Source organism: Rhinatrema bivittatum, chromosome 6 (assembly GCF_901001135.1).
Source record: "Rhinatrema bivittatum chromosome 6, aRhiBiv1.1, whole genome shotgun sequence".
Lineage (NCBI taxonomy): Eukaryota > Metazoa > Chordata > Amphibia > Gymnophiona > Rhinatrematidae > Rhinatrema > Rhinatrema bivittatum.
Genome location: NC_042620.1, coordinates 171,178,084 through 171,191,929, shown reverse-complemented (window position 1 = coordinate 171,191,929; position 13,846 = coordinate 171,178,084).

The following is a 13,846-nucleotide window of genomic DNA, read 5'->3' as shown; positions in this document are numbered from 1 at the left end:
CATTAAGATTTTTTCAGTTTTGTTCCCTATTCCTTTTCAAATGATTGCTAATATTCTATTTGCCTTTTCGTCCACCGTCGCACACTGAGCCACAGATTTCAAGGTATTGTCCACAAGGACTCCAAAGTCATTTTCCTGAATGGTGACTCCTAAAATGGAAGCCAGAATTGTGTAATTAATTCGGATTATTTTTCCCTTTGTGTATTACTTTGCATTTATCCACATTAAATTGCATCTGCCATTTAGAAGCCTAGTCTCCTAGTCTCACATGGTCCTTCTGCAGTTCTTCACAATCCGCTTCCATTTTAACAATTCAAAACAATTTTGTGTCATCTAATTTAAATTTGTTCAACTTGCTCATTGTTCCTTTCTCCAGATCATTGATGAATATGCTAAATAGCACAGGTCCCAATACAGAACCCTGGGGTATTTCACTAATGACCTTTATCCATTTGAAAAACTGACCATTTAGTCCTATACTGTTTCCTGTCTTTTATCCAGTTACCAATCCACAATAGGACACTGTCTCTGATTCCATGACCTCCCAATTTCCTAAGGAATCTCTCATTTGTCAAATGCTTTCTTAAAATCCAAATACTTTATATCAACTGGCTCACCTTTATCCACATGTTTATTTACACCCTCAAAAAAATCTAGTAAATTAGTAAGACAAGACTTTCCTTTGCAAAAACCATGCTGATTCTGCCCCATTAAACTAGATCTAGCTACGTGGTCAGTAATTTTATTTTTAAAAATAGCTTCTACTATTTTGCCTGTCACTCTGACATCAGACTCATCATTCTGTAGTTTCCAGGATCACCCTTAAAGCCCTTTTTTTTTTTTTTTTTTTTAAATTGGCATCACATTGGCCACTCTCCAGTCCAGAGGCAGTCTAGAGAAGGGCGACCAAAATGGTGGGTTGTCTCCAATAAATGACTTATGAGGAGAGGTTGAAGGACCTGAATATGTATACCCTAGAGGAGAGGAGGAGCAGGGGTGATATGATACAGACCATCAGATACTTGAAAGGTTTTAATGATCCATGGTCGTCAACAAACCTTTTCCATTGGAAACAATTTAGTAGAACTAGGGGGGGGGGGGGTCATAATTTGAAACTACAGAGAGGAAGACTTAGAACCAATGTCAGGAAATATTTCTTCCCTGAGAGGGTGGTGGATGCCTGGAATGCCCTTCCAGAGGAAGTTGTGAAGACTAAAACTGTGAAGGATTTCAGAGGCATGGGATAAACACTGTGGATCTCTAAAGGCTAGAGGTTGGGAATAAATAACAAAGCTTAACCGGCACGGAGCAGCAGTTACTACCCTTAAGAGAAACATGGGGGTAATCTGCACAGAGCAGTAGTAACTACCTTGGGAAGCTTGCTGGGCAGACTAGATGGACCATTTTGGTCTTTTTCTGCCGTAATTACTATGTTACTATGACATCAGGCTTACCGTTCTATAGTTTCCAGGATCACCCTTAGAGCCCTTTTTTTAAAAATTGGCATCACATTGGCCACCCTTCAGTCATCTGGTATTGTGGCTTTTTTTAAATGATAGGGTGTAAATCACCAAAAACAAGTCTGTAATTTCATGTTTGAGTTCCGTCAGAACTCTGGAGTGAATACCATCTGGTATTGGTGACTTATTATTCTTTAGTCTCAATCTGATCCCAGTTTCAATGTGATTCCATCCAGTCACTCAGAATCATTACCATTAGAAAATGTTTCCAGTGTGGATATGACCTAGACATTCTCCTTTATTAAAGACAAAGGCAAGAATTAATTTAGTATTTCTGCTATTTTCTTATCCTCCCTGACCATCCTTTTTACTTCTCAGTCGTCTAGCAGCCCAGCTGACTGCTTCTTAGGCTTTTTGCTTCAAATGTACTTGAAAAAGCTTTTACCTCTTTTGGAAAACTTCTTTTCAAATTCATTCTTAGCCTTCTTAATTACTTTCTTTACATCTAACTTGCCGGTGCTTATGCTGTTCCCAGGCCTGGAGCCACCAGCTGCGCAAACTGTGCAGTTGCACAGGGTGGCACACCCAGTGGGGTGGCATCAGGAGCAGGGATTGGTCCATGTTGTTGCCAGTGGACCCGATCCCACTGGCAGTGGAAGAATTTCACTTTTTCTGCTGCCGGTGGATGGGCTCCACCGGCAGAAAAAGCAGGAAGCAGTTTTGTACCGGGGGGGGGGGGGGGGGGGGGGGGGGGTAAAAGGGTGTATTGCTTTGATGCTGTGTGCCAGCTGTGCACAGCAGGAAGATTGGCAAGGCTGTGGTGCAGCTCTTCCTACCATGGCCCAAAGAAAAATTCATGTCCAGGTGCCCCTCCTCCTTCCTGTCTGCACAGCCCCGGAAGAAAAACTTTGCTGGAGCCACACGGGCAGGAAGGAGGAGGAGCATCAACCATGTGGCAGAGGAGCAGTAATGTTTGTAGCAGGGCCACTGCAGATCCCACCTTGCAGCTGCCCGAGAAGATCAGGGCCGCTGCGGAGCCCATCCCTCAGTCACCTGTGAAGAGGAAGCCAAGAAGTGAGAGAGAGACTGAGGCCCTGTAGAGAGTGTGTGTGTATGAGAGTGAATTGAGAGACTGTGTATGGGAGTGAGAGCCTGTATGATTGGAGAGACAGCATGTGAGAGCCTCTGTAAATGTGTGTGTGTGTGTGAGCCAGCAAGTTAGAGAGCCAGTGTTGAGACAGCATGTGAGAGTCAGAACCTGTTTGTTTGTAGTGAGACAGCATGTGAGAGCCTTTACCTCTGTATATTTATGTATGAGAACATTTGAGAGTGAGAGCTGTGTGTGTGACAGCATGTATGAGAACTTGTGCCTGTGTGTATGTGAGAGAGAGAAAGAAAGTGTTTGAGAATGTGAGCTTGAGTGTGTGTGTGAGAGAGAGACAGCATGTGAGAATGAGAGCCTGAGTGTGTGTATGAGGGAAGAAAAGAAAACAGGTGGATAGAGAAGAAACAGAAAAAAAAAGAGACCCTGTAAAAGGAATTGGCAAAAGACCAAGAAAGGGAAGGTGGGGGAAAAAAGCCTTTGATGAAACAATTAGAAAACTAAGATCAGACAGCAAAAGTAAAAAAAACAAATAATAATTTTTGAATTTTTAGTGATTGGCATATGTTATCTTTGGGAATGTGCAAGCGTAGCACTTTGTCTATGCTGATCTCATGATGTATGAGATCAGCATAGAGGAACTGGAAGCCACGCAAAATAGCCATGCGGCAGTGATGACAGCAGCAGCAGAGGAAAGAGAGGGGGGTCTGCCTTCAGAGTGAGTGTGTGTGTGTGTGTGTGTGTGAGAGAATGGGTGCTGCAAGAGGATTCTAACCTGCCAGCATCTGAAATGAAGATGAGGGCCTGACGCTGCTGGTAGATCCCAATCAAAGAAAAGCTGGAGACACCTGTGGGTTTGTCTGAGAGGAAGTGTATGTATGTGTGCATATAAGAAAGAGAGGAGAAAGTTTGTGCATCCCTTTTCCACTCATCCATGACAATCTCGGGGTGATTGGAAATCAAAGTTCCCAGGAATGGAGAGTGTAAATTTTTAGAATCCTTTTCAGTTTTATTCTTCTGCTGTTATTTGCTGTGTCTGCGGTTTTGAAATATTTTATTGGTGTTTGAGATGTTTAAAAAAACGTATGAGTTTTTAATTATTTGATCTTTTATTCATCAGCTTTTATTGAAATATTATTAGTATGTTGTTAGTATTATGATTATGTATTTATTTTATTTCTTGATTTTATTGTTTGATATTTGAGGAATGGTGATGGTTCTATTTTTTTCATTGTTGCATTGCATAGAGTGTCTGGCTTTGTGCGGTTTCCAGTTTAGTTTTTGTCTGCACGTTTGTATTTCTACTTTATGGTTGCTCTGTTCTGTATTTGGTGAGGATAGGTTTATGTTCTGCATGTGTGACTGAGGTGAGGAAGTGTTTTAGTGTTTTAAGGCTTTCGGAGGGTCAAGTACACACCCAACACATATCACAATAGCCCTAATAGCATAATGGTTCCAAATGTCTTTTTTGCAGGGATTTCCGGTTGGCATCACAGCAGTGCATGTAAATATAATGTAAGTGATATTTTTACCTCAGAATACTGTACTTTGATATTTTTCATGTAAAATATAAATGCATAACTCTTAACTGTGTGTGTGGAATGGGGCAGGGGGCGTTGTGCAAGGTTATAAGTTTCACCTAGGGAACCTAATACCCTTCCATCAGCAATGGATTTGGGGGGGTGTATGTGTCAGTTTTTAAAGTTTGTATCACTGAAGTGAGCTGGGTGTTTTTTTTTGGTGGTCCCAGGACAGAGAATAAATGAATTGGGGGGGGCAGCACAGTAATTGTTCACACAGGGCAGCAAAAATCTAGCACTGGCCCTGGCTCTTCCCAATTTTCCTCATTTAGGTCTGCTTTACTTTTTTTGAATGTTGCCCTTTTTGCTTGCTTTTCCTTCCACTTTTTCTTAATGTATAGAATATTTTTTGTTTATGTCTCAAGAATGTTAATTTTAAACACTGTTTTTAATTTTAAACACTGTCCATACCTCCTGCAAGTTTTTAACCTTGTGGCTTGCTTCTTTCAGATTTTTTTCTAAAACAAAGTTCCTCATTTTATCATAGTCTCCCTTTTTATAGTTAAATTCTACTGTAGCAGTTTTCCTTAGCATTCACCCTCCAGTGATTATATTATGATACCTGTTGCCAACCAGATTCACCACCTTTATCTTCGGAGAAAATTCTTTTTCACTCAACGCACAATAAATCTCTGGAATTTGTTGCCAGAGGATGTGGTTAGTGCAGTTATTGTAGCTGGGTTCAAAAAAGGTTTGGATAAGTTCTTGGAAGAGAAGTCCATTAACTGCTATTAATCAAGTTTACTTAGGGAATAGCCACTGCTATTAATTGAATCAGTGCATCAGTAGCATGGGATCTTCTAGGTGTTTGGGTAATTGCCAGGTTCTTGTGGCCTGGTTTGGCCTCTGTTGGAAACAGGATGCTGGGCTTGATGGACCCTTGGTCTGATCCAGCATGGCAATTTCTTATGTTCTTATGCATTAGGTCCTGTGTTCCATTGAGAACTAATATAGTTTCCCCTCTAATAAAGGGGCCAGGCAGCACAAAGAGTTTCTGGAAGACTCCAAAGCACCATGAGAGGTGCAAAACAGCCCTTCCAGACTGGCAAGGTGTTAGCTCTGGGATATGACAGCAAAGTATAGTGGTAAAGGGAACTCCAAGGTGTAAGATCTGGGCATAGAAGCAAGGCTGAGTGACACAAAGATCCCCAAGGTGCAGGGTGGAATTTAGATATTTTTTTTTGTAGAATGGGTTTGCCAAATATAAAGTGTCTTACCACAATTAGTACATTACAATGGTTTCTCTAATAATTGTGAGGTGGTTTTCCAGGAAAGTAGTGAGAGCTGCTTTATTTAGAGACCATTTCCCACATCACTGAGCTCCCCTAGTCTGTTCTATTTCCTGATTTTCTGGTTTTGCATGAAATCTCTGGCACTACTCTTAAATTTTATCTCATACATACATCAAAATACTTTCTCTTGAGCATCTTTTGTGATGTGCTAAGTTGATTATAACAGAGCTTACACCTTGATGTCACTCTTTGTGCTGCTTGGCCCCTTTATCAGTGCCTGTCTTGAAGGTTTTACTACCACCTTTTCTGCTTTGTTCCCACTTCATTTTGACTTAGGATGCTAATGCCACTTTTGGTGCCAGTCTGACACTTGAGATGCCATCAGCAGTTCATGGCACTGTTGCTGGTAAGTGGTAACCTCTTTTAGAGCCTTGGAGTGTTCCTCCCACACTTGATCTCTTCTTGGTTTGCTATACTGAGACTACTTTTTGGGTTCTTGCTGGCACTGCCAGTGCCAGTGCAAACCTGGCCAATTTTGGACACATTTACTTTATATGCTCTGACTTTCCCTATCCCTGACATGATTGTTTTTATGTCACTGGGGATGTGAAGATTATAACAATGATTTAATATTTCAAATTGGTATTGTAATCCCCACTGACAGTGCCAGTACCACACTGCTGTGTGAAGAACACAGAGACAATGAGTGTCACACTGTCTGCTCACTTATGCCCACTGCCTATTGGCCATTGCCCACACTGTGCCTGCTACCAGGCAAACAGAGAATAAATGACTAATCTCAAGTGTACCTAAGGTTTCTATCACCAGAATGGAAAAGCAGAACAGCAACTGCAAGTGAAGTAACACAAATCTGCTATGAGACGCAGCTATTGTGACACAGCGCTGCCTCATTGCCTTCCTCTCTTGTGTGATGGAGTGACTGCTGCAGGCACAGTGAGACTATAACATATGCTAAAGCAAAAAACTTTAGCAAGTACTTGGAGAGAACTCAAAGCTATGCTTTCACACAGACAATGTGACATGCTCAGTCTTCAAGATCAGCATGACAGTGTCACTGTTCTCAGTCTGCAGCGATAGGTCAGACTGGCAAATTGCTTCGCTATGATACATCATTCTTCTTGTCTCTTTGACAACATGCTCATCCTCCCCTTCTCTGCTGACTGCCTGCTCTACACTGTATCAATTTCTAACTTTTTCTATAAGCCATTGACTGTAATGGCTTATAGAAATCATTCTATTTAAAATGAATGAAATTAATAGGATTTGTTTAATACATGGGCCCCTTCAGTTCATTTTGGGACCCCTATTAGTTTCGTTTTTCTATTTTGTTTTAAACTAGTGCACATGCCTGCTTTCAAGACAACTGAATGCCAGCCACATGATAGCCTTACACGCTACTAATTAAGCACCTGAATGGAAACAAGAATTCAGAGATTCACTTGAGCATTTTGTAGGCTTTTCTGGTTATTGGAGCTCTTCTTTCACAGTTAGGACTCAGCAGCTGTTACCACTGCAGCTGGTCTTCCTATTCAAAATGGGTGGGTCTCTCTTCGCCCTTCCACAGTCCTGCAGTTGCTCTTACTTGAATGCTGAGCATTTCACATACAGTAACTCAATAAGGTCAGGACAGGCTGAGAAGGAACAAGCTTGGAGTTCGCCAAGGAGTCTGAAGAAGTTTTATAAGTTCCTCTGGGAAAGAGGAAACATGAAAGATTGGGATATGCTAACAGCAGATATAAGGACGTTTTAAAACAGACGTTCACCTTTGATTAGCTAAGATTGGAGCACTTTATTCAAGAAACTGTTTTTCTGTAATTTGAGAGGATTTTTCCACATACCCCAGGCTGACCTGGCTTCCCATTCCTCCCAGCTGGTCTCTGACCCCGTGCTGGGCCCTTCCAAGAAAAACTTCTGGATCACAGGATCCAGAAATCTTAACCAGACTCAGAAAATTTCTAGGGAGGGAATGTGGTGACCTTGGTGTGCTACCAATCAAAAAATTACAATAGTAATACCTACCACTTTAAAAAGTTAATAATTCCAAACAGCTTATGGCAACATACACTGCAGTTCATGAATCAGCATTTCAATACAGCATTTGTGGTAACTTCTTTTACCTATTTAAGCTCTCATTGTTTCAGTACATGTACTATAGAGTTGTAAGAGAGGTGAAGCATCTCTACAACAGTGATAACCCTATGAAATATGCCCAGTATATTATGCAGCAACACCATTATACTCAGTGGAGATTCTGTATTATTTGAAATGTCTTAATTATCATGCTTCTCATGTTAATTCTGCTGTATTTTTGTGTCACTTCTAAAGGCATACTTGTCTAATTTTTTTATTTTCTTAAAGGACAGCAAAACCAAAAATGCACTAAAAGTAGGAGTTTAAAAAGCTGTAAGAATTCATATGAAAAGTAGATGCCCAGGCACTGCAGAACAAGTAATCTGCATCAATTAGTAACATTGAATGGTGCATCTTTAATAAGCTCCAGAATCTCGTAAATAGATGAAAGAGTTTACCTTTTACACTTATTGGTAGGTTTAATTTATATGGTAATGAATCAAGGGAAAAAGAGAAACTAAAACTAAGCTAAACTATTAATATACTCCTGTTAAATATTTCACCAAGAGTTATATATTTATTTTTTGGTCTTTTATTTACCTAACTAGTATAAAGTCCTTTCAAAACAGACAGAAAGAAAAAGAATTGACTGTATACATTCACTCTCCTGCATCTTTCTCAACAGTGGAAAGAACAGCACTGTGTAACGGGGAATATTAGGGATATGTATTCATTAGAAATTTAACAAAATTTCTTGTTTTGTTTCAATTCATTCTTAAAATGAAAGGAAAGGAAAACAAATGAAATTTCATTCATTAGAAAAGAATGTGTTATAATTTGTGGGTATGTGGGCCCTTGGCCCGAGATGCAAGTTGTTACTACCTGTGGGAAGGACCCCCACAGATCTGCATCGTCGGGAGGAGAGGTCAGAGACGGTGGAGAGCTCTGGGTGAGGCAATGGAGAGGTCCCATGGTACCAGGAGAGGACCCCCGTGGAGAGTAGACTGGAGGCAATACCTGGACAGGGACCCGGAGGAGAGGAGTGCCAGACAGACCGCAGAGTGGGGGGCGTGAGGCTTGGCCAATCAGGAGGTACTCCGAAGGGCAACCCCGAAGGGAGGAGCTGCACAGCGTAGGATGATGATGTAACACCGTAGGCCAACCCACAGGACAGGGAAGCCCGAGCTGAGCCTCTGGTGATGATGTAGTACCGCCCCGAGGAGCGGGGAAATGTTGGCAGTCTCGATTATAGTACGTAGGTGCAACCTCGAGGATTGGGGAAGCGTGCAAAGTCCCAGAGAAGCTGAAAGGCACTACCCCGAGGAGCGGGGAAGCTCTGATAGTGACTGTAAAATGTAAGCACAATCCTGAGGAGCAGGAGGCGCAGACAGACTTGTTCAGGTTGCAGGCGCTACCCCAAGGAGCAGGGAAGCTCTGGTAGTCACTGTAAAACGTAAGTGCAATCCCGAGGAGCAGGAGGCGCAGACAGACTTGTTCAGGTTGCGGGTGCAACCCGAGGAGCGGGGAAGCCACCCTGTAGAACTCCTGGATAGCTGAGATGTCCCAGATGTAGTCCCAAGGAACGGGAGGCCTTGCAGGTTAGAACCCAGGAGAAGCAGAGCCAGCCCGAGGAGCTGGGTAGGCGAGGAAACAAGTCCCCAATGCGTGCACTGGCACCTGAGGACCAGGTACCAGACAGGGTCTAAGTCCAAGGCACGAAGCGTAGTCTCAGGAACACAAAGGAAATAGTCGAAGACGTACAGAACTTGTTGCCAAGTCGCTAGCTGAGGGTGAAGGTGGAGTTTAAATACACCAGTCTGATGTCATCAACCGGAGACGCTCCTGAGGATCCCGCCGATGAGGCTTCAAAGGAGGACCCAGTGGCGTGTGCGCCTAGAAAGGCCTGAAGTTGAGGAGGGTGGTGGCGGCGTCCAGACCGCCATGAGGAGTCCCGGGGAACGCGGCAGTGAAAGCTGCCCCGAGTCACGAGCAGCCCCGGGGAGGGCAGGAGAGCAGTGCAGGAAGTAAGTACACGCGGTCGCAGCTGTCTGCGACTGACGGGCATAACAGAATGAATGTCAGTCTGCCACAAAACAAAACAAAATAATAATGCTCCTGGGGTCCCCCCACCCCCAGACCCTCTTACCCTCTTGTTGAAAATTTCTTTACAGGGCAGGAGTGATTCCTGGTTGCCCCTAACCAGCAGCTGCCACTATTGCAAATGGCACTGGAAGACTGAGGCTATAAAAAAAAATGATGCCAGCCTAGGTCATATCCTGACCAATGGCACTTTTTCATATTGCAAAAATTAGCAGTGGTGCCAGCCTACCAGCATCATTTCCAATAGTGGAGGGCATCACGGTACTTGGAGTGGGGGATCCAGCTGGGGAGGGTTAGGGTGTGGCTTACGGGGATTAGCGGAGGAGGGGGAGATGGCCTTATGCTTACTTAGGGTCCTTCATTTTCAGTTTAAACTGATATTCACCCATAAATTCCAGGATTTTTCCAAAAGCGACAATCAGTATAAATCGATTTTCACCCAGACTTTAGGCTGATTTAAAAAGCAGCTCCAGAGTTGCAGATGCTGTGTCTCAAGGCCTCCAGCAACTGCTGGATGCCAGTGTGGGCCAAAGCACCTACAGTGTTTCAACTCCCACCCCCTTCCAGCAAACGTACTCACCATTAATGTGGTGTTTAAGTCCTGCCTCCTCCTCCTCCCACCAAGCAGCCAAAGTTCCTGCTGCTTGGTACTGCCAATGTAGCATTTGAAGTGGGCAATGCCACCCAGAAGCACTTCCCAGCAGGCTCTCTGGATCCACAAAAAAAGAAGTGCAGTTTTGCAGAGTATGGGAGCTTCAGCAATTCAAAAGGGTGTTGGGCAGGCATTAATTTCTGAGCATAAAATGTGGGGATCGGGCGCACATTTTTTTTTCTGTATCTGGGGTGAATAGCTAATAGCCACATCATCATGCATTTGCATGTGATGAGCGCTATTAGTTTTGAGGGGGTTATTGTATAAGGGGTGTGCTCAGCTGAGCGCACTTTACTGTCAGTCAGTAAATCAGTGCTTACTGTGGGTAAGCACTGATTTACATTGTGGATGTAAACTGGCTGCCTGAAAATTGTCCACTCTCATTATGGCTAAAAATATATGTTTAGAGGGTGCATTTCTGGGAGCGTATTTAGGTCAGGGGAGGAAAATAATACATTAAGAGGGTGATTTTCAAAGGGATTTGCACTTTAAAAAAGTAGCATATATCGTAGCGATTTTCAAAAGCCCATTCACACCCTTGGAGTACATTTTAAAAGAGTTGCTCATGTTAAAAGGTGCACATACATGAGTATCTGGGCCGAGCATAAGCAACTCGTATTTTAAAATGGCTCAATTATGTGCGTATATGCACGCATTCGAGCCACCCAACGCATGGGAAAAAGGGATGGAGTCAGGGCAGGTCAGGAGCGTACCACAGCAGGGCCAACATATATGCACATAAATCCGTAATTTAAATACAGCGGCTACAGAGTGCGGTGGACTATTAGCTGCGTATATTTACTTCTGCTCTTGATGAGTTGTAAGTCTGCAGAAAACTCGTTTTAGGTTAAAAACCTCTGAAAACCAGAGAGGTTTGGATGACCTCGAGAAAGACTGGGCAAACTGGTGGACTAATTGGTAAAACTGGGAATGCCCTTCACATGAGCATGTTTTAAAATCCACTTTCTTACACATGTTAAAGCTGACAAATTTCTAAGGAAGATAACACAAATTACATTTGCTCGAGGAACCGCTTAAAATTAGGAGTGGGGGTGTATTTTAAATCATGCACGCGCAATTGTACACACGATTTAAAATGCCTGTGTATGTGGGTGCCCGTGCGCTCATTTTAAAGTTACCATCCCTAAGTGCACGTAAGTGCTTTAAGCATGTAACTCCTTTTGAAAATTACCCCATAGGTTGCATTTTCAACTCTTTATGCCATGTCACAGCCCCTCTTAGACTGTAAATACAAATACTCAAAGGAGTGGAGGACTAACCTATAGTGATCAGAGCAGCAGGCTGAGACGCAGCGTTCAAATCCTGCTGATGCTGCTTGTGGCCTTGGGCAAGTCACTTTACCCTCCACTGCCTCAGGTACAAGCTTACATTGTAAGCCCTCTGGGTACAAGGAAATACCTACTGTAACTAAATATAACAACTTGAGCTACCACTGAAAAGCTGTGAACCAAATCTAAATAAATAAATTGAAAGGAAAAACTCATAGTACAGAACGTATTACTTTGTTTGGGTGCTTTATGTTAACTATGCAGTAATGGGGTTCAGGAAAGGGTGGATAATTTTTTTTTTTCAATAAAATCAAGATTTATAGAATTTAATAGGTTGATATTAAAAGTAAAAAATGAAACTACTGTTTGCCAGCAATGTGTGGAATGGATATAAATGGAACATGTTGGTATTTCTTGTATGATAAAATTAGGGGTTCTGATTTTCAATTAAAATCGAAAACCCCCGATAAAACACCCCTGATGGAGAAGCTGGGTTTTTCAGTTTTAACCAAAATAGGCCTAATTTATAATATTCCAGTGATATCATCTGGCTGCCGCAAACAGCAGGTGGATGACATCATTGAAGTGGGCCAACGGGGCACCCAAGCCCAGAGCAAAAAAAAGAGAGGCGCCGTGAGAACAGCAGGCCAGCAGGGAGCCTAAGTCGTGCTGGCCCAAGAAGAGGATCACAGGAGCAGCTGACCAGCAAGGAGTCCAAACCTTACTGGCCGGAGGAATGAGCAGGGAAGAGAGCGGGAAGTAAACAGGGCCGAGAAGTGTCTGCCATCAGCCCTCCAGCTCTCCAGCCATACATATATACAGACACACACACATCCCCCCTCTAGTCACACATATACACATCCCTTGCTACCTCCATCATTACCTTGATTATCTTCCAGCCACATATACACACCACACCACCCGCACACTAACCACATACACACACCATGCAACACAGCATGTAAAATTGATTACCATCTTATTAAATTGAACCTTTCTAAATAAGCACCAAAAGTGTTAATTTATTCTGTGAAAACACTGATAAACACCTATTTTTGGTACGCCACAAACCCCCTAATTGCATGAAAAACAACCCCTAAATTTCATTTTATAAACCCCAAGAATCAAAAGCCCTTGATATAGTACAAGAATCTCAATAAACGTATTTTTAAAATGTTTATATGTGGACAGTCCAAAGGCTTAGTGGCAGTGCTGAATTCTGCCATGTGGGAGATACGAGTTTGATTCAGAAGTTTAGAACCTTGGATTGTCCAAGACTGGGATGCTGCAGAATTCACAGTACCTAGGTGAAGGGAACCCCACCTATTGCTCAGCACGTTACCTAAAAATCCTCATGATCTCAGTCATGTTATCTCCCTCTGCTTCAGTTTGCCCCTTTGTAACCAAGTAATACTGCCATTCTCCATTCTATCCTCACTCCTTTGCTGTATTGAAGGTCAGAGACCAAAAATTGGTAACCAATGTATATGTTGCTGAAATATTAAACTGTAGAACATTTTTTGGATAAAGTGTTCTATGTAAGAATTACCCTGAGGCAAAATGCTTGAGCATGATGAACATAGAGAGCTAAAATATTGACTAAAGATTTCGTCCACAAGTATCTAATATGTGCTGGTATTTTTTTTTTTAAGAATGGGGAAAACTGGTGGCTCCCTAAATATTGTTCTGTCAGAGTTCTCTAATATCTGTTTCATGAAGAACAACCAAGTTGTCTTTGAAACTAGAAATCCAGGTCAAGAAGGTTTATCATATTTCATTTTTGAGAAGGAATGAGGCCATATTTTAAGAATTAAAAAGCACAAGGATCAGCACATCCAAGACAAAATACAGGGAAAGCTGCTTGTCCATTCATATCCCAACTGCAGAACAAGGCAGGCTGCATATCAATTTGGCTTGTCTACCTCCTTGCAGTGAATAGAGGGTACATTTGCATCACTTACTGCTACCCCTACCAGCATAAGACAGATGCATCCAGCGGCAGAGCAGTCCTTTTTATGGTACAGGGCAAGCCACATTTTATGTATGGCTTTTTGATCAGTGAGGCCTTTTTTAAGTGACCAGTGTCAGGTTTGAAGAGAATTTATGTTATGGTTTACAACCAGATTGAAACCAGATCCCACCCTGGCTGGGTAAGAATGTAGAAAAAAGGAAGGCAGCGTTCTGGTTTAGTCAGGTTCTCCAGTTCCAAGTAACAGCACTGTAAAAAGAGAATGTGATGATGATGGGAAGGAATGGAAAAATGATGCTTTTCTGGCTGTCTGGAATTCACATGCTAGAAACAGGTGATGAACAGCTGAATGGGAGCCTGGGAGGATTCCA